Source organism: Lithobates pipiens, unplaced genomic scaffold, assembly GCF_037356315.1.
Source record: "Lithobates pipiens isolate NorthernLeopardFrog02 unplaced genomic scaffold, aLitPip1_a1.2 Scaffold_19, whole genome shotgun sequence".
Taxonomy (NCBI): Eukaryota; Metazoa; Chordata; class Amphibia; order Anura; family Ranidae; genus Lithobates; species Lithobates pipiens.
Genome location: NW_027507764.1, coordinates 52,462,402 through 52,484,124, shown reverse-complemented (window position 1 = coordinate 52,484,124; position 21,723 = coordinate 52,462,402). Strand labels below are relative to the sequence as shown.

The window sequence follows — 21,723 nt, the reverse complement described above, 5'->3', positions numbered from 1 at the left end:
TTCCTAGTCATATTGCTTCAGTAAACATCCCTGGTATGATAAATTTTGAAACATAGGACTGCACAAAGTCAGACGTCACAATAAGGACAATAGAAACTGGTTTCCTTTTGGATTTTCTTTCCACTGTCATCACGCTTCGAGCAGCAAACCACGCACATCCCTATGGGTTGTTTTCTAAATAGTGCAGTGCTGTGTCTCATTAAATAATGTGCATACAAAATTTATATTAAACATTTCATGATCAAAAAATAGTTTAAATAAAAACAAAAAAAACAAAAAGGTAAAAAAAAACAAAAACAAAAAAAACAGTTCATCTGTGTCAATGCTTCCAAAACAATCACCGCTGTGTGTGTTCGTCTTCAAAAGGTCCAACATCCAGTGGACACCTCAACCACCTAAAGTGCCTGCTCACCTCAAAGATGAATGTAAAAGCATAGACAAATCACTCCTCATGTCCACCACAATGGATCTCAGATGGTAATCCTACAGTCTCCAGACTGCTTCTCTGTGTGGGTAATTAGCGTCTGTATTGCCGTCAGACAAACCTTCCTTCACGTTCTCATAAGTGCTCAATCACGCTATTATTTCCGTAGGTTATAGACATGACTTTTTGTGACTTCTTCCTTTTCCCTTTTGGATACAGGAGTGATAGGAGCATGTGCGCTCCTGCTTCATCATAGCTGTTGGTTCCAGCATCCTGATTTTGGCTGTGATGCATTTCCCATCTCTGCCTGTCCACCTGCAAGGTGATTGATGTGGTCAGTCTCTGGGTGGAGACCAAACCTGATTTAAGCTAGCCAAGCCTGCAGTCTCAGGCTTGTGATAGCACTTGTAATACGTGTTGCAGGCTCCCCGTTTTTCCGGCCTGCTCTGCTAAATTCCCTCGTTGACGACCTCAGATTGGATATCGACAATTTTTTAAAATCTGCCTGTCTTTTGACTTTTCTAAACCTTGCCTACAGGGTGACAGTTTGAAATATTTGTGATTTTTACAACTGTCTGTAAATATCAGGGACCGAGTGTAAACCGGGCAATTACTTGATATGGGTTTTGTCCGTGTTTCCTGGTTGTGTTTAAATATCTATATCAATTGTCAATTGTTGTTTTTTAATAGGAGTTCTGTTATTTTTCAGGTTCTCAATAAAATGAAATACTACTCTGTCAGTACATTTTCCATATTTTGCCAGTAAAAAATGCTGTGGTAGGTTGGCAACACTGCTTGCCTGTCTGCTAACCTCAGGTACCTGTTTGCTTTGCTCAGTTTGTGCTTGCCCTGGTGTGGTAGCCAGGCACTATAGCATTGTGTATAAGACCTGGGGGTAACTGAGTACTGGTAGGCCTGCTTGCCTTATGGGAAAGAGGGTTGTGGGCATGGCCTGCTGCGGACTTAAGTCCCTAGCTCTGCACCACTGCTCAGATCCAGAGCAATTCATGGCAACTGTCCGGCCCCTGATCCAGCTACATGGAGGGGGTAAGGACTCAGGACCATCCCAGGCATGTACAAGAAGCGGTATAAGCTGCCTGCACCCCGCCGCCTCACTGATTATTTCAGCAACGCGGTTATGAACTCAGCCCCAGATGGCACCAGTGCTGGGAACAGAAGAAACACTCAGCCCCGCTCTCTGGCTGTGGACACACAGCACACCACATCCTCTTGGAGGATTTCCCTGCCACACTCTCCAGGGAGGACCCCAGAGATGACATGGACACCCTGCCCTCACCTAACACCCCTTCCTCAATGCAGGGCACAGACAGAGGTAAGAGGCTGCCATCCTCCCCTGCTCTCTCCCCAGCAAAGAGCCCCAACTCAAAAAACACCTCTGGGCGAATCTGTCAAGTGAAACTTCTGACACAGAACACATCCTGGCTTTAGCAGCCATCCCTGTGTCAGACGCCATGCTAAAATCCATGCTGTTGACCCTGCAAAACCAGTTGTCAATCTGTCAAATACATGACAGGGTGGATTGTTTGGAAGAAAGTGCTGATGTGCTAGAGGAAAACATGCATTACCATTCTAAAGCACATAATGAGCTGTTAGATGCACATTATCACCACGCATCAGAAATACACCACATTAAATTGAAATTGGCTGACTTAGAGGATCGCTCCAGGCAAAACAACATCAAATTTAGAGGGAAAAGGGGCTGCTATAGGCAAACACAGAAGCTAGTTATAGTGTCTGACCACCTGCATTGTGGTAAGCGTGAAAAGGGGCTATTTAATGTGGTTGTTTTACCTAACGGTTAGCTATGGTTAAGGCCCACATGGTTGAAATGCGTAGGTTTTTGTCATGCTGGATTTTAGCCTTATATGCCAATAAAGTTGCTATTCATCAGTAGATGTTTACTGTGGTGCCAACTTTTCATTTTGGAGATTTTTTTGTTAGACAGCAGCGGTTCTGAGTGTGCATTTGGCCTTTGGGGCGGATAGAAATGATTTACTTATCTTCACCCACTTTCCCCCCAAAAAATGAAATAATCTTTTTTTTTTTTGAGGGATTGAATGAGATCTGTTCATACATTTTAGCCTTAGAAGGATCTATGGACCAAAACAACAAAAAGAATGATCCTAATAAAAGCAAAGTTGCAATGCTAATACAACCAATATTAAATATACATTTATTGATCATCAAAAACAAGCTAGATATATGCAACAAAATATTCCTAACCATTTTTTTTTACCATGGTATAAAATCACTGTCGGAACACAAGAAAGTAAAGCAAAAAAAAAGATTTCTTGTAGTTTTCTTGTCTGTATAACCTGCCCTCAAAATGATACAAATTTGTCATCCTCTAAAACAGTAATTACTGTGTTTTTACAGCAAAGCAAAGCCGCTGCCGAGTCGAAGACACTTGAAACGCAATGCCGGGAGTGTAATAGACTAGAATTTAGGTTATTGGCTAACAGACTACCCTCCCTGCTAACTACTCCTTTAATGGGAGCTGAGTAATATGTACGCAGATGGCTACAGGCTGTCAGTGGATGTTAGAGATGAGATTAAAGATATCTGGAAGAAAGGCCATGGTAAGACCTAGTGGTAGATCATTAGATCTCATCTTCTATCTTCTGTATTCTCTGTAAATGTTTTTCCTTCCTTGGGGCCTATTTATAAGTGTTCTCATTTGCTTTGATGCCAAAACAGTCATATATTTACTGGAAAACAGGGTCAGTAAAAGTAATAGGAAAGTGTAGCAGTAAGTACTAGTTTACAGTGGTTTGAAGGAAACTTGTCCTGAGCGAAAAATTTAGGCTACCATTGCGGAAATAATAAAAACTCAAAATTCTGCGCGTATGGTGGAATAGTTGTTTAACAACACTGCAGCTGGACATTTTATGGACTCTTTTCTGTTTATGGTCACGATTTCATTACAGGACATTGTATGTTGTTTACTGGTCACTATTGATGTTTATAGGGTATTAATGACAGTACTAACAATTTTATTACACCCTATCAGTTTTATTATATTGGTCACTACTGATGTTTACAAGGTACGGATGATAGTAAACATGCTGCACTGGTTGATTTATATATTTTTTACCATTGCGGAAATGCTAATTTTCTGGCTGATCCAATGGCTTAGCTGTAGTGCCACCCCCCACCTTGGCATTTTTCGTATTTTGTTGCCTCACAACCTGGAATTAACATGGATTGTTTGAGGATTTGCATTATTTAATTTACAGAACATGCCCACAACTTTGAAGATTTTTTTTTTTTATTGTGAAGCAAACAACAAATAGGACAAAACAACAGAAAAAGTCAATGTGCATAACTATTCACCCCCCTAAAGTCAATACTTTGTAGAGCCACCTTTTGCGGCTATCACAGCTCCAAGTAACTTTGGCTAAGTCTCTATGAGCTTGCCACATCTTACCACTGGGATTTTTGCCCATTCCTCCTTGCAAAACTGCTCCAGCTCCTTCAAGTTGGATGGTTTGCGCTTGTGAGCAGCAATCTTTAAGTCTGACCACAGATTTTCTATTGGATTGAGGTCTGGGCTTTTACTAGGCCATTCCAACACATTTACATGTTTCCCCTTAAACCACTCTAGTGTTGCTTTAGCAGTGTGTTTGGGGTCATTGTCCTGCTGGAAGGTGAACCTCCGTCCTAGCCTCAAATCACACACAGAGTAGTACAGGTTTTGCTCAGAAATATCCCTGTATTTAGCACCATCCATCTTTCCCTCAACCCTGACTAGTTTCCCAGTCTCGACTGCTGAAAAACATCCCCACAGAATGATGCTGCCACCACCACCATCACTGCGGGGATGGTGTTCTTTGGGTGATATGTTAGGTTTGCACCAGACATAGTGTTTTCTTTGATGGCCAAAAAGTAAAATTTTAGTCTCATCAGACCAGAGCACCTTCCTCCATACATTTTGAGAGTCTCCCACATGCCTTTTTGCAAACTCAAAATGTGCCATTTTGTTTTTTGCTGAAAGTAATGGCTTTCTTCTTGCTACTCTGTCATAAAGCCCAACTCTATTGAGCGTATTGTATTGCTTATTGTTGTCCTATGTACAGATACTCCAGTCTCTGCTGTGGAACTCTGCAGCTCCTCCAGGGTTACCTTGGTTTTTGTGCTGCCTCTCTGATTAATGTCCTCCTTGCCCGGTCCATGAGTTTTGGTGTGCGGCCATCTCTTGGCAGGTTTGCTGTTGTGCCATGTTCTTTCCATTTGGCTATGATAGATTTGATGGGGCTCCTAGGGATCATTTAAGATTTGGATTTTTTTTTTATAACCTAATCCTGACTTGTACTTCTCAACAACATCGTCTCTTACTTGTTTGGAGAGTTCCTTGGTCTTCATGGCAGCGCTTGCTTAGTGATTCCTCTTGCTTAGGTGTTGCAGCCTCTGGGGCCTTTCAAAAAGGTGTGTATATGTAATGATAGATCACGTGACTCTTAGATTGCACACAGGCGGACATCATTTCACTAATTATGTGACTTCTAAAGGTAATTGGTTGCACCAGAGCTTTTTATGGGCTTCATAACAAAGGGGATGAATACATACTGTAGGGGATCAGAGGGGTAAATAGCTGGCTCAGAGGCAGTCCAGTAAAATAAAAGTGGCTTTTATTCAGCAAAACAGCAAAAAAAAAAAAAAAAACATAAGACCAGAGAGACTTGTCATATCACACGGATGTGCACACAGGTACAGCTCACAGTTCATCAGCACACAGGCTTAGAGGTAACAGTTCATGGCTCCAATCAGAGCTACAGTCTTTTTGTGGTTTAAGCTCATCCAGCAGGTACACCATCCAGCAATGGACATTTCCACACAGCGTGCTGCTGTGTCTCTCTCTCCTACTCAACAGCTCCACACTGACACTTTCAGCACACCTGACCATAAGCAGGTCTGAAAGGGAAGTACCTGCCTTCTTCAATTAACCCCCTTTTAACTCTGCCCCAGGCTGACCCTATACAATACGCACATGCCAATTAGCAGTTTTTTATTTCTGAAAAATAGTTTTATGTATATTTTAAACCAATTTTACTTTGCCAACTTAGACTATTGTGTACTGATCCATCACATATAATTCAGATCAAAAAAACCATAGAACTAAAGGCTGTAATGTAACAAAATACATAAAAAGCCAAGGGGGTGAATACTTTTGCAAGGCACTGTAAGTTTTGAGTCATTGACTCCCCCGACAAGTATGGAGATCAGGCCTGTTGCCTCCACTTTGGTTTGCTTCCATGTTTACTTCTGGTCAGTGGCTCAGAAAGTATTGAAGCCAGAGACAGCCAGTCACCTAGCAATTTTAAAAGGTCAGTGCCGGCAGTTTATAGATTCCTCCCATTACCCATTTGCTTTCATTTGCAGAGGCTTTTTGGAAGTGCCATATCTACAGTAGCAAGTTTTCAAAACTATTTCAGCCATGCTTGAAAGATCATTCTTGAAGCAGTGCCATTTAAATCCCATCTAGGAGTGCTGAATACTCTTGAGTGTACTGGCAGTAGCTATAAACTGTTAGCACGTTATCAGGCTCTCAGCAAGGTTGAGCAAAACTTGAAGCTTGCTCAAAGCATGGTATGATACCATCTGATAGATGCACCTCAAATCTGTTGAAAGTGCAAAATTTTCAAAATGTATTAAAGACATATTAAATAAATGTTACTATTAATTTATATTATTTGACATATATGAAATTGTCAAATATATTTTAGGTAAAAGTTCTGTCAATTGTTCAGTTTTCTGCTGTTGTAGAAATAAAATTGTATGTTTTTGTGTTTCATCTCTCCTATACCATTGCTTTACCTGCTTTTCATCTCTCCTACCAGTGGCGGAACTACCGCCATAGCAGCACATGCGGGCGCTATGGGGCCCACAGTCAAATGGGGCCCGGTGAGGACAGGCACTATGGCTCCGCGGGAGATAGCGGGCGGCTCCGCGGGTGGCCCGCGGGCAGTCCGCGGCTCCGCGGGTGGTCCGCGGGCGGCCCGCGGGTAGTCCGCGGCTCCGCGGGTGGACCGCGGGGCGGCTCCGCGGGTGAGAGCGGGCAGTCCGCGGGGGGCTCCGCGGGTCCGCGGGTGATAGTGGGAGGCAGATGAGAGTGGCCGGTCCGCTGGTGAGAGAGTGGGCGTGAGCGGGCTGGCCAATCAGGGAGCTGACGGGCGAGGGAGCATAGAGATGACATCATCTCTCGCCGCCCTCTCATCCCTGCAGTGCAGTTCCCCCCTCACTGTGCAGGCAGCCAGGAAGCAGAGAGATGACATTATCTCTCTGCTGCCTGACTGATAATCTGCTGCCTGACTCTGTGACACAGCAGGAAAGTGGCAGAGCAAGTGACAATCCATAATGTGTGGCAGGCGACGTGGCAAGTGACAACCCAGGACGTGGCAAGTGACAATCCGTAACGTGTGGCAGGTGACGTGGCAAGTGAAAATCCATGACGTGGCAAATGACAATCCATAATGTGTGGCAGGCAACGTGGCAAGTGACAACCAGGGACGTGGCAAGTGACAATCCGTAACGTGTGGCAGGTGACATGGCAAGTGACAACCTGGATGTGGCAAGTGACAATCCGTAACATGTGGCAGGTGACGTGGCAAGTGAAAATCCGTGACGTGACAAGGGACAATCCGTAATGTGTGGCAGGTGACGTGGCAAGTGACAACCCGGGACGTGCAAGTGACAATCCATAATGTGTGGCAAGTGACAATCTAGGATGTGGTAAGTGACAATCTGTAATGTGTGGCAATCTAGGACGTGGCAAGTGACAATCCGTAATGTGTGGCAGGTGACGTGGCAAGTGACAACCTGGATGTGGCAAGTGACAATCTGTAACATGTGGCAGGTGACGTGGCAAGTGAAAATCCGTGACGTGACAATCCGTAATGTGTGGCAGGTGACGTGGCAAGTGACAACCCGGGACGTGCAAGTGACAATCCATAATGTGTGGCAAGTGACAATCTAGGATGTGGTAAGTGACAATCTGTAATGTGTGGCAATCTAGGACGTGGCAAGTGACAATCCGTAATGTGTGGCAGGTGATGTGGCAAGTGACAACCTGGATGTGGCAAGTGACAATCCGTAACATGTGGCAGGTGACGTGGCAAGTGAAAATCCGTGATGTGACAAGTGACAATCCGTAATGTGTGGCAGGTGACGTGGCAAGTGACAATCCGTAATGTGTGGCAGGTGACGTGGCAAGTGACAACCCGAGACGTGGCAAGTGACAATCTAGGACATGGCAAGTGACAATCCGTAATGTGTGGCAGGTAATGTGGCAAGTGACAATCCGGGACTTGGCAAGTGGACAATCCGCAACATGTGGCAGGTGACATTCTGCAACGTGTGACAAGTGACAATCTGCATCTGGTGGCAGGCGATGTGGCAAGTGGACAATCTGCAATGTGTAGCAGGTGATGTGACAAGTGACAATCCTTAATGTGTGGCAAGTGACAATCCAGGACGTGGCAAGTTACAATCCATAATGTGTGGCAAGTGACGTGGCAAGTGACAATCCAGGACGTGGCATGTGACAATCCATAATGTGTGGCAAGTGACAATCCAGGACGTGGCACGTGACAATCCATAATGTGTGGCAGGTGACTTGGCAAGTGACAATCTGGGATGTGGCAAGTGGACAATCCGCAACATGTGGTAGGTGACATTCCGCAACGTTTGACAAGTTACAATCTGCATCTGGTGGCAGGCGATGATGGCAAGTGACACGCTCAGGGATCCCACTGATTTTGCATTATGGTGAGTTGAACTATTTCATTTTATATAACAGAACAGAAATTGGTTAAAAGGCCTGGAGGTCAGCAATGTGTTCCCTTCAGGGGCTGCATAGAGTATACTGCATACTTTGTTGTTCAAAATTAATATAAGCCATTGCCTGGGTACTGTGCCACATGGGTGTGGTAGTCTGTTGTTTAATGGCATTAGTTCATTTTTTTTGGTGGGGGGCCCATACAACATTTTGCTATGGGGCCCTGTGATTTCTAGTTACGCCCCTGTCTCCTACCGCACCTTTCCCCTCCTCTTCTCTTCCCTCCTCTCCCCTACCACCATCTCCTTCCCTCTCCTCTTCTTTTCTCTCCTCTCTTCTCTGTTCTCTTTCCCTCTGCTCTCCCCTCTACTATCCTACTTACCTCTCTTTTCCTCTGCTCTCCTCTCCTTCCCTCAGCTTCCTTTATTTTACTCTCCCCTTTCCTCAACCTCCCCTCCCTCTTCTCCTCTTCTCGCCTCTCCTTTCCTCTTCCTTATCCTTCTCTCTTCCCCCCTGATCATCTTCCCTCCTATCCTACGCTCCTCTTGCCTCCTCATCTCTTGTCTTCGCTCCCCTTCTCTTCGCTCTACTCATTCTGCCCTCACCACCCCTCCACTCCCACCATCTACTTCCCTCTTACTCCTCTACTTTTCTCTTCCCTTCCCCCTTCATCTGTCCTCTCTTTTCCTTGCCTATAGCTTCTCATCTCTTTTAGTTTCCTGCTTCTCCACATTCTGCCCCAACTCTCCTATCTCCACTGTTCATTCCCTCCCCGGTCGTCTCTCTTCTTCCTTTTGCTCTCCTCTTCTCCCTTCTTTTATTCTGCCACCTCCTCTCTACTCTCCTTTCCTCCTTTATAGCCTACACTTCTCTTCCCATTCTACTGTTTTATTCTTCTCATATGCTTTTCTCCCCACCCATTCTCTTTTCCTCTCTTCTCTGGTCTTGTTATCTTTCCCTCTTCTCTCAAACTTTATCTCCATCTATAACAAGGAAAGTGCATGGATTGGGATTTTTTTTTAGGCATTCCAGCTACTAAATTGTATAAAAATACAAAATGTCATCATCACATATAATACCCTTCCCCAAGCAGGACCTATCTTTGGTCTTATGCCGCGTACACACGGGCGGACTGTATGGCGTACTTAGTCCGTCAAAACACATTTCAGCGGACAGTCCGCTCGTGTGTGGGCTTCAGCGGACATTTTCAGCGTGCAGTCTGGCGTTCTAAGTATTTCAGATTTTTCGAAATTCTGTCCGTCATACTTTGGTTTCAGCGGACAATCCGCTCGTCAGTATGCTAGTTCGACGGACTAAGAATGGCGCATGCCCAGAAAGGATTTACACGGCGGAAGGGTGCTTTGCTGTGTATTGGACTTCCTATTTCTAGTCCCGTCGTACGTGCTGTACACGTCATCGCGCAAGCTTTCGACGGACTGTTTGTGCATCCGTGTGTGGTCAAATCCGTTCAGTCGAAAGTATGACGGACTGTCCGTCGGATTGTATGACGGACTAAGTATGCCATACAGTCCGCTCGTGTGTACGCGGCATTAAAGGCCCTAATGGAGCCACCATTTGAACCTTTATAAAATTGCTCACTAAAGGATCTTACTTTCAAAACATTGGTTGCAGTGAAAACTGCCAGGAGGGTCAGCGAAATGGAGGCCTTGTCAGTCAGACCCCCTATTTTTGTTGTATTTCCGGATCAGGTCGTTTTCAAAATGGATGCGGCATTCTTACCTATCGTGGCTTTGGAGTTTCATAGAAGCCAGGAGAAGGTTTTACCCACTTTTTTTCCCTAATACCTCAGGAGAAAGGGAGTTTAAATTTCACACATTTTAGATGTAAGGAGATGTATCCTGCAGTACTTGGAACTGACGAAAGCAGTAAGGAAATCAGATTCCTTGGTTGTTTTGTTTTCTGGGGCAGTAAAATCAGGGCTGGTGCAAGGATTTTTGACACCCTAGGCGAAACCTCATTTTGCCGCCCCCCCCCCCGCTCCACCCCTGACTTCACCCCTTTGTCCTGCCCATGTATACCCCACCTTTTTAATGAAGCACCCATCAAATGCAGCCCACCAGTGCCCATCAAATGCAGCCTCAGCAGCGCCCATCAATGCCACCTCACCAGCGCCCATCAATGCAGCCTCACCAGCGCTCATCAAAGCAGCCTCACCAGTGCCCATCAATGCAGCCTCGCCAGCACCCATCAATGCAACCTCGCCAGCGCCCATCAATGCAGCCTCGCCAGCGCCCATCAATGCAGCCTCGCCAGCGCCCATCAAAGCAGCCTCACCAGCGCTCATCAAAGCAGCCTCACCAGCGCCCATCAATGCAGCCTCACCAGCACCAATCAATGCAGCCTCACCAGCGCCCATCAATGTAGCCTCACCAGTGCACATCAATGCAGCCTACTTGTGCCCATCAATGAATGTTTGCTTGCTTCCATTCATTCAGGAGTTGGGACACAGACACAGTCCTCCGCCGCCACTGCGCCTCCAACGCTATGTACGAACTGAGCGGTGGCTGCCTGCTGATGCTGAGACTTAGTTGCTTGTTGCAAAGAGAACAGAGTAGTAACACCAGTGGCCAGGCGCCCCTAGGCAGCAGTGCGCACTAGGCGGCTTCCTAGTTTGCCTAGTGGTAGCACTGGCCCTGATGGGCAGACTGGTTGTACAGAATTTGAAAGATCAACTGACTTCAGTACAACCAGCGTGTCTTTTTTTTTTTTGACGATCACTGCTGGCTGCTATAGCTGCCAGCAGTGATCACTGTATTCTGATGGCTCGGAAACCTTCACCTAAGAGCACACACCCACACACGGCTCTTACGGAAGCTTGATAAATCAAATGCCAGGCTTCCCTAGCATTACACCTGTGCAGCTGCGACTAAGTCTGGGCACAAGCCAGCACAGGCTCCTAGAGATGCAGCATGGTGCCTAGTAACAGGAGAGCTGGGATATGACGTTATTTACATCGTATCCCTGCCACTCCTAAACCTGCTTCACTGCTGCACCAGGCCCACAGTGCCCTTAATCTGACCCTGGGGACTGGTGCACTGGCCTTTACAGAGAGAGAGAGACTTCTCAACATTGCTTCCACAGAGAAAATGCAATATGGAGCGATTTCTCTCTCTGTGTGGGCAATGTAAAGCGATTTCTCTCTTTCGATGTGCTTGCAATGTGGAGCGATTTCTCTCTCTGTGCGGGAAATGTGAAGCGATTTCTCTCTCTGTGTGGGCAATGTAAAGCGATTTCTCTCTCTCTGTGCGGGCAATGTAAAGCGATTTCTCTCTCTCTGTGTGGGCAATGTAAAGCGATTTCTCTCTCTCTGTGTGGGCAATGTAAAGCGATTTCTCTCTCTCTGTGTGGGCAATGTAAAGCGATTTCTCTCTCTCTGTGCGGGCAATGTAAAGCGATTTCTCTCTCTCTATGCGGGCAATGTAAAGCGATTTCTCTCTCTCTGTGTGGGCAATGTAAAGCGATTTCTCTCTCTCTGTGCGGGCAATGTAAAGCGATTTCTCTCTCTGTGTGGGCAATGCAAAGCGATTTCTCTCTCTGTGTGGGCAACGTGAAGCGATTTCTCTCTCTGTGTGGGCAACGTGAAGCGATTTTTCTCTCTCTGTGTGGGCAACGTGAAGCGATTTTTCTCTCTCTGTGTGGGCAATGTGAAGGGATTTCTCTTTCTCTCTGTGTGGGCAATGTGAAGCGATTTCTCTCTCTCTCTGTGTGGGCAATGTCAAGCGATTTCTCTCTCTGTGCGAGCAACGTGAAGCGATTTCTCTCTGTGTGTGCAATGTGAAGCGATTTCTCTGTGTGGGCAATGTGAAGCGATTTTTCTGTGCGGGCAATGTGAAGCGATTTCTCTCTCTGTGCGGGCAACGTGAAGCGATTTCTCTCTCTGTGTGGGCAATGTGAAGCGATTTCTCTGTGTGGGCAATGTGAAGCGATTTCTCTGTGTGGGCAATGTGAAGCGATTTTTCTGTGCGGGCAATGTGAAGCGATTTCTCTCTCTGTGTGGGCAATGTAAAGCGATTTCTCTCTCTGTGTGGGCAATGTGAAGCGATTTCTCTCTCTGTGCGGGCAATGTGAAGCGATTTCTCTCTCTGTGCAGGCAACGTGGAGCTATTTCTCTCTCTGTGCAGGCAACGTGGAGCTATTTCTCTCTCTGTGCAGGCAACGTGGAGCTAATTTGGTGGTTAAATGGGCTACTTGACTGGACTTGCCCCCCAGGCCTAAGGCTACCAGCCCTCCCCTGCCACCAGCGCCCTTCAATGCAGCCTCACCAGGGCCCAGCAATACTGCTTCACCAGCGCCCATCAATGTTGCTTCACCAGTGCCCATCAATGCCGCTTCCCCAGTGCCCATCAATACTGCTTCACCAGCGCCCATCAATACTGCTTCACCAGCGCCCATCAATACTGCTTCACCAGCGCCCATCAATACTGCTTCACCAGCGCCCATCAATACTGCTTCACCAGCGCCCATCAATATCGCTTCACCAGCGCCCATCAATACTGCTTCACCAGCGCCCATCAATACTGCTTCACCAGCGCCCATCAATACTGCTTCACCAGCGCCCATCAATATCGTTTCACCAGCGCCCATCAATATCGCTTCACCAGCGCCCATCAATACTGCTTCACCAGCGCCCATCAATGCTGCTTCACCAGCGCCCATCAATACTGCTTCACCAGCGCCCATCAATATCGTTTCACCAGCACCCATCAATATCGTTTCACCAGCGCCCATCAATATCGTTTCACCAGCGCCCATCAATACCTCCTCACCAGCGTCCATCAATACCTCCTCACCAGCGCCCATCAATACCTCCTCACCAGCGCCCATCAATACCTCTTCACCAGCGCTCAACAATGCCGCCTCACCAGCGCCCACCAATGCCCATGAATACTGCTTCACCAGCGCTCAACAATTCCGCCACACCAGAGCGCATCAAAGCCACTTCACCAGCGTGCATAAATTACAGACTTGGGGGAACATTTGGCAGATCAGTCAACAGTCAATATAATAGATATATATACACTCACATTTTAAAATTACATTTCATGGTCATCACATTCACATAATGTCATTCACATTAAGGCCCCTTTCACACTGGGGTGGTGCGGGCTTCAGCAGCAAAGCGCCGCTATTTTTAGCGGAGCTTTACTGTTGTTTTAGCGGCGTATGCGGGGGTTAAAACTGCCCCGCTAGCGGCCGAAAAAGTGTTAAAACCGCCCGCAAAGCGCTGCTGCAGTGGCGCTTTGCCAGTGGTATAGCCACGCTGCCACATTGATTTAGATGGAGTGAAAGGGGCGTTTTTTTTCAGGCGCTATTTTTAGCGCTCTAGCGCCTGAAAAATGCCCCAGTGTGAAAGGGGTGTAACAGAGAGAAAGCAACAGTTTTTTACTTACCTCACGGTCACACCAGTAAGGCTGCTTTCACACTGGGGCGGGAGCGGCGTCGGCGGTAAAGCGCCACTATTTTTAACGGCGCTTTACCGTCGTTTTAGCGGCGGTCTGCGGGCGCTAGCGGGGTGGTTTTAACCCCCGCTAGCGGCCGAAAAAGGGTTAAACCCGCCCACAAAGCGCCGCTGCAGCGGCGCTTTGCCGGCGGTATTGCCGCGGTGTCCCATTGATTTCAATGGGTAGGAGCGGTTTAGGAGCGGTGAATACACCGCTCCTTCACCGCTCCAAAGATGCGGCTAGCAGGACTTTTTTCACCGTCCTGCCAGCGCATCGCTCCAGTGTGAAAGCCCTCCGGCTTTCACACTGGAGTTAAAGGGACCGTTTTTTTTCAGGCGCTACACAGGCGCTATTTTTAGCGCTGTAACGCCTGAATACCGCCCCAGTGTGAAAGCAGCCTAACACCTGTTGCTGGCACCAACTCCACTGTATTTGCTACTAATTGCTAATTAGTAATAGTAATTGCTAGCTTGTGTACCTGCCTCGTGTGGTGCGGTGCCTCTTCTCTTCCTGTTCCAGGCTGCACGTAGCTGATGCTGTATCCCATGATGCATGCATGCTGCCTCTGCCTGCATCCATCCATGATCCATCCTTCGTTCCAGGAACTTCCAGGAGAGCGTGGGGGCGGGGCCAGGGGCTCCGCCTCCATGCTATCAAAGCCTTCACAGAGGACTTACAGAGAGCGGAGGGGCGGAGCGGCTGCTACTGTGCCTGTGTGTGAGTCACACAGACAGACTGATCATCATTGCTAATGTCCATGTCCCTCTCCCAGACCGTCGGACTGACAGGTGGGGGTGGGGGGCGGGAGGGGGAGCGGCTGCAGTGTGCCTGCCTGTGTGTGAGTGAGTGTGGCATAACTGAGGCTGACAGCGTCTGACAGAGAGCGGAGGGGAGGAGGGGAGGAGGGGGGCGGCTTGCCTGAGACACTGAGAGGCGGTGCGGTGCCCTATAGAGGTCTGAACAGTGAGGAGGATTACTTTGGAAAGCCAGAGCGCGGCGAGGGGGAGGGCGGATGGCGCCGCTGCTTGACAAGTTGACATGGCACGGACAGCAAGGAGGACATTGTGCAGGCAGCCAGGAATAAACTAACCAGCGGCCGGGCGCCCTAGGCGGCAGTGCGCCCTAGGCGATTGCCTAGTCCGCCTAGTGGTAGCGCCGGCCCTGAGTAAAATCTATTGCCAGATGGCTCAGGGTAACCATTGGCCAGGCTTATATGTTAACAGGAAAAGAAGTTCCTGTTGGTATAAAAGCACACTATACTAGGGCTATGGCAGCTTCTCAAATGGAAAAGGCTGGAGTGCGGCCAGAGCAAATTTGCAAAGCAGCAATGGGGGCCAGTTTCGCCACCTTTGTAAAACATTACAGGGCGGACCTGGTGTCGGCAAATGAGCAAGCCTTTGGGCTAAAGGGTGAGACTACAGCTGGTAGTAGTGGTAAGTGCTTGTCTATCCTCTCATTGTGGCTGTCCTGAAAGACGGTGAGGGAAAATTAAAGTTACCCTTACCGGTAACATCTTTTGCGGTAATCTTTCAGGACAGCATTAGTTACCCACCTGAATAAATGGGAGGTCTTGAGGAAGACCTCAACACAGGCACAGTAGTAATATGTGATGGTATGTTATTAATGTGTTCTTGTGTCTCCCCAGCTAGCTGGAGATGCTCTTAGAAAAAACTGGGGTCCGGCAGGGGGAAGTGGAGTTTTGTGGGCTAGCGCGGTTTCCTAGGAGGGGGAGGAGCCAGGGTCTCTCATTGTGCCTGCCCTAAAAGACGTTACAGGTAAGCGTAACTTTAATTCACTCCCTGGTCATCTCTCGCCTCGACTACTGCAACTCCCTCCTCATTGAATTAGCTTTACATAGACTATCCCTCCTTCAGTCCATAATGAATGCCGCTGCCATACTCATCCACCTTACCAGCCATTCAGTGTCCTCCACCCCTCTCTGCCAATCCCTCCACTGGCTTCCACTCACCCAACGAATAAAATTCAAAGTACTAACAATAATTTACAAAGCCATCCATAACTCTGCCCCTAGTTATATCACTAACCTAGTCCCAAAATACCAACCAAGCTGCTCTCTTTGGACATCCCAAGACCTCCTGCTCTCTAGCTCCCTTGTCACCTCCTCCCATGCTCACCTCCAGGTTTTCTCCAGAGCTTCTCCCACCCTTTGGAACTCCCTACCCCAATCTGTCCGACTGTTGTCACGGTCCCTACCGTGTATTTTGGACAGCCAGGTGTAGTCACGCCTCAAGTGGCTCTGGGTGGTATTGAACTCATGACTGCCAGTAGTTGTTCCCGTTACCTTACCTCTGAGCCACACCTCAGTTCTATTCTGCCTGCTTTCCAGCCATGTCTAGTTTTGCATTAGTACTGTGGGCAATTCTGTTTGTACCTTTCACTCTTGGATCAGCTGTGGCAGGTTACCTAATCAGCTAGGGTATAAAACACTGCCTCACTCTGAGGGCTTTGTCAGTTCATTGTCTCTTGTTGCCAAAGGTTCCTGAGTTCCAAGACTGACCCCGGCTACCGACCCTGGCTTGTATATCGTTTATTCTGTCTTCTGGAATCCCTGACTATGGCTTTACCTGGACAATCCTTTGGCAAATTCCTGTCAAGCCCCCGTGCACAGATTCACAGCCCAGGTAGCTTATCTGTTTGTTACTGTGGGCTGTGTTTATTTGCAAGGGTGAGCCTACATCTCTGCAACATGGACTCCAATCTAGGTAAGCCCTTACAACTGTCCCCTAATCTATCCATCTTTAGACGATCCCTGAAAACCCTTCTCTTCAAAGAAGCCTACTCTCCTTCTAATTAACACTGTTTTACTTCCTTCATCACCTCACCCCACCACAGCTATTACCTTTTGTATCAATTGACCCTTCCTTTTTAGACTGTAAGCTCTAACAAGCAGGGCCCTCTGATTCCTCTTGTACCAATTTGTAAGGTAACTGTAATGTCTGCCCTCATGTTGTAAAGTGCTGCGCAAATTGTTGGCGCTATATAAAACCTGTATAATAATAATAATAATACCAAAATATTAAACATATCATAAGTAGCTGCTAAAACAGTTAGAAATTACAACACACAAATTTATCTTACTGACGCATTTCAAGATAATGTCTTCTTTAAAGGAACAGAGATGGCACAAAAGAATCCAATCACATAACACTGCTGATAAAAACACATTGCACTAGAGGGATGCACCACCACTACCATGGAGCAAGCCCAAAGACATCTCACTTGACAGAATCCCCAGATGCCATTCTTTATAGATGTTGAAGCTGTTTGACCACAAAAATAACCCACTTGGATGAATTATGGGAGCTTGAAAAATTTGGAAAAAGTGGCACGGATTAGTGCTCAAAGATGAGCACAATAAACACAGCTACATCTACACTACATTGTCAAAAGTATCAGGACGCCTGCCTTAACACACACATGAACTTTAATAGCATCCCAGTCTTAGTCTGCAGGGTTCAATATTGCGTTGCCCCACCCTTTGCAGCTATAACAGCTTCAACTGTTCTGGAAAAGCCACAAGGTTTAGGAGTGTGTCTATGGGAATTTTAACCATTCTTCCAGAAGCATTTGTGAGGTCTTTATGGACCTTGCTTTGTGCACTGGTCCAAATCATTTGGTGGTGGGTGGATTATGGTGTGGGGTTGTTATTCAGGGGTTGGGCTGGGCCCCTTTGTTCCAGTGAAGGGAACTCTTGAGGTGTCAGCATACCAAGATGTTTTGGACAATTTCACGCTCCCAACTTTGTGAGAACAGTTTGGGGATGACCCCTTCCTGTTCCAACATGACTGTACACCAGTGCACAAACAGGTCCATAAAGACATGGATGAGCGAGTTTGGGGTGGAGTTGGAGGTAGGTGCCCCAATCATTTTCAGAATATAGTGTTTGCTCTGTTCTCTTCTTTCTCAATAGTTTTTGTCCTCTTTCCTTCTCTCCATCTGTTTCTGTCCTCCTCTTCCTTTCGTTTTCTTCTTTCTTCCTCCTCTGTTATCTCTTACATTTTCTCCTTTCCTCCTTCTCTAACAAACTTTTCTTAGCCCTTGTACATGCGATGTTGCATACACACGGTCGGACTAAGTTGTCGGAAAATCCGATTGTACATAACGTGATGACGTTATTTCGTTACGACGGGACTACGTTCAGGCTAGTAGCCAATAGCTTTGGTCTAGGAATTTGATCTGAGCATGCGTGGCACTTTGTCCATCGGAGTAGGCTACACATGATCGGAGTATGTCCAATCGGAGCATTTTGTCTGAAAATTTTACCAGCAAGTTGGAAAACTTGGTCCGTCGGATATTCCGACGGAAACAGTCCGATGCAGACCACACACAGTCGGAATATCCGACAAAACGGTCCAATAGGAAACATTCCGTCGGAATCTCCGACCGTGTGTACAAGGGCTTATAGTTATCATGTTATTCCCTTGTCATGTATTTCTTGGCAATATCCCAATGCCATTGTTCACCAATCACTGCTATTGTACATGGACTGTAAGTCTTCAGACTTGGATTCATCATATAATTTTTTTTTATCATCTTTTAAAAAGACCATTCATAAAATGTACGATATAAAAGAATCTTCTTAAAACCTCAGAATGATTTTTTTCTGTGATAACGTTTAATAGCTACAACCAAACCACTCCAAATCTGTCTGTGGCTCTATTGTTAATCATTTTCCTTGTAGCTTTGCAACAAATTAAATATGTTCTTGGATATCAGACTTCCTTTATGTGGTCAGCGATACCTGTTTAGAAATCACATCTCATTTCCTTTCTAGCTGAATACCGCAAACAAATCATATCCTACTCCCTTGTATCAACAAGTTTTTGGAAAGCACCCATAGTAATCAACATAAAAGAGTCGTATATAAACAAAGCTTACGTGACACCCACTGAATGCATGTATGTTACTTTGTATACACGGGGGCCTGATTTTCCATTGAAATTAATGAAGTCAATACATGTTTTTAAACTTTACGGCGCAGCATGACATCACAATACCGGGCAACATGGAAGTCAACGATTCCTTAGAAGCTAGCAGAGACACAAGTTGACTTTTACAGACTGCACACCTAGGTGGTGCTAGGCCATGACTTCACAGCTCCAAATTTAACTAGAAGGTCTAGGCCAGCCTTCGTTTTTTTCCAATGCTCACTCATCGGAACAAATTCTTCAACATGGCTAGGTAATCAAATAATGATTAAAAACAAACACGAGGAAGCTGTCACTGTTCCTTGTTTTGGGAAGAAAAATTTCAAAGTTTATTAGCTTTAAACAAATTAGACTCATTTGCTGGGCTGGTCACCAGGGATATAAAAACGAAGAGGCTGTCTGGAGATGTTCAGATACTCTCAAGGCTGGAAGCTGATCTGCTCTACAAAGGAGTAAGTACTGAATACGATGTTTAGTCGTTTGTTGGCTTGATGATGGTTTTTGGATCTATCTTAAACTTTATCTATATTCTAATTATTTGGAAGTTTTAAAACCCTTTCAGGTTTGTATTGCCTTTTCGGTCTTTACTGGGAGATCTTTATTTTTCCCAATGGCCCAAGTTTTGGGGAAATCCAGCATTTTACAATTGTCCTCCAATGGAGACACATGTTCCAATGACAACTGTACAAAATCAGATGTCCACTCACTCCAAAAGTTTCCTTTCATTTTCTGTTGTGTCCCCAAAAGGTTTTTAAAAACATTGTGAGGTTTTTAATGCTTTCTCTGTCTCCACTGGATGATTCACACCCTCTGTCCTGATGGTGCAAATTGTTGGGAAATCCAACATTTTACAGTTGTTCTCCAATAGAGACATCTGTGCCAATGACAACTGTCCAAGAGTAGATGTCCACTCACTTCAAAGATTTCCTCTCATTCCTTGTAGTGTGCCCAAAAAGTGAAAAGGTTTTTTTTTTAAACTTTGTCAACTTTTTAATGCTTTCTCTGGCTTCACTGGAAGAGTCACACTCTCTGTCCTGATGGCCCAAAATGTTGGGAAATCCAACATCTTATAGTTGTCCTTTAATGGAGACACCTGTCCCAAGAACAATTGTTCAAAAGAAGATGGCCATTCCCTTTGAAGGTTTCCTTTCATTTCCTGTTGTGCCCCAAAAGGTTTTTAAAACCTCTGTCAGGTTTTTATTGCTTTCTCTGTCACCACTGGATATTCACACTCTCTATTTTTCCTGATGTCCCAAAATGTTGGGAAATCCAACATTTTACAGTTGTCCTCCAATGGAGACACCTGTCCCAATGACAACTGTCCAATAGAATATGTCCACTCACTTTGAAGGTTTCCTTTCTTTTCCTGTTGTGTCCCCAAAAGTTTTTTAAACACTTTGTCAGGTTTTTATTGCTTTGTCTCCACTGGAAGATTCACACTCTCTGTCCCGATGGCCCAAAATTTTGGGAAATCCAACATTTTACAGTTTTTCTCCAATAGAGACACCTGTGACTAGTGATGGCCGAACGGTTCGCCCGGCGGTCGTTTCGCGGCGAATTTCCGACATTCGCGGTCCGCACGTTCGAACGCCTTTTTCCGTCGTTCGCCGCGGCGGACTTACGTGTTTAATGTATACAAGAACTTTAACCTTTGGTGACACGTTTATCATGTGATACAGGACAGCCAATTGAGACATGACAGCACATGGACACTTGTACATTCCCCCTAACCTATAAATACACCCGATCCGGTGGCCATTTTACATTCTTTCTTCTGTTAAGATAGGGACAGGTTCCTGTGTGGAGTAGGGAGAGATAAACCACTAGCTATTTGGTACACAAAAGTTCTTTTCAGGACTGGTATAGGTGTTAGGTGTTGATAGGTTTGCTGTGCTGCTGATTCTTGCAGCAGCCTGAGTGTCTTTTGTTAGTTTAGAGAAAGGGAAAGGACGGTGTATGCTACAGGGACAGCCAGATTAGTCTTTCATCATCATCATCATCATCATCATCATTAGCTGTTACTATCAAGGTCCACAAAAGAGCTGTTCCAGTAACCACTAATCGTTCTCTTTTTTTGCCAATTTGTATAGGGACAGGAAGGAAGCAGTGTTGTCAGGCAGTGAGGGTAATTTTAAAGACTTGCTGTTATTATTAGTTCCACAAAGGTTCTTTTCAGGACTGGTATCAGTGGTACAGTAATAGGCTTGTACATGTATAATATTCTTTCTTCCAAATATAGAAAGGATATTATACTTGACTGCTGCCCTTCTGCTGCAGTCTGCTAAACATTCACAACTCACTTGTTCCACAAAAGTTCTTATAAGGACTGGTAACTTGGTATAGGGTGCTACGGTACATAGGCTTGAGTGCGGTACAGTCTGCTGTTCTGTAAGGACCGCTATCGGTCCACAATAGATAGGGTTGACGTGCACCACTGCTGACCGCTGCCCTATACTGCAGCAGTCCTTCAGCGGTATAGGGACTGACGTACAGTCTGCTAATCACTAACACACAACCTGCTTGTTCCACAAAAGTTCTTATAAGGACTGGTAACTTGGTATAGGGTGCTACGGTACATAGGCTTGAGTGCGGTACAGTCTGCTGTTCTGTAAGGACCGCTATCGGTCCACAATAGATAGGGTTGACGTGCACCACTGCTGACCGCTGCCCTATACTGCAGCAGTCCTTCAGCGGTATAGGGACTGACGTACAGTCTGCTAAACACTAATACACAACCTGCTTGGTCCACAAAAGTTCTTATAAGGACTGGTAACTTGGTATAGGGTGCTACGGTACATAGGCTTGAGTGCGGTACAGTCTGCTGTTCTGTAAGGACCGCTATCGGTCCACAATAGATAGGGTTGACGTGCACCACTGCTGACCGCTGCCCTATACTGCAGCAGTCCTTCAGCGGTATAGGGACTGACGTACAGTCTGCTAAACACTAATACACAACCTGCTTGGTCCACAAAAGTTCTTATAAGGACTGGTAACTTGGTATAGGGTGCTACGGTACATAGGCTTGAGTGCGGTACAGTCTGCTGTTCTGTAAGGACCGCTATCGGTCCACAATAGATAGGGTTGACGTGCACC

At 46.2% G+C, this 21,723-nt stretch overlaps 1 protein-coding gene across 1 annotated transcript in view; it reads left to right on the top strand.

Annotated features, from left to right (window-relative positions):
• Positions 1-18,944: 18,944 nt before the first annotated feature.
• The window catches only part of LOC143998198 (protachykinin-1-like), a 45,281-nt gene continuing 42,502 nt past the window's right edge, over positions 18,945-21,723 (top strand). Inside the window, exon 1 of the mRNA XM_077493918.1 lies at positions 18,945-19,082. The gene's annotated coding sequence lies outside the window, so the exon portion shown is untranslated. The remainder of the gene's footprint in view (positions 19,083-21,723) is intronic.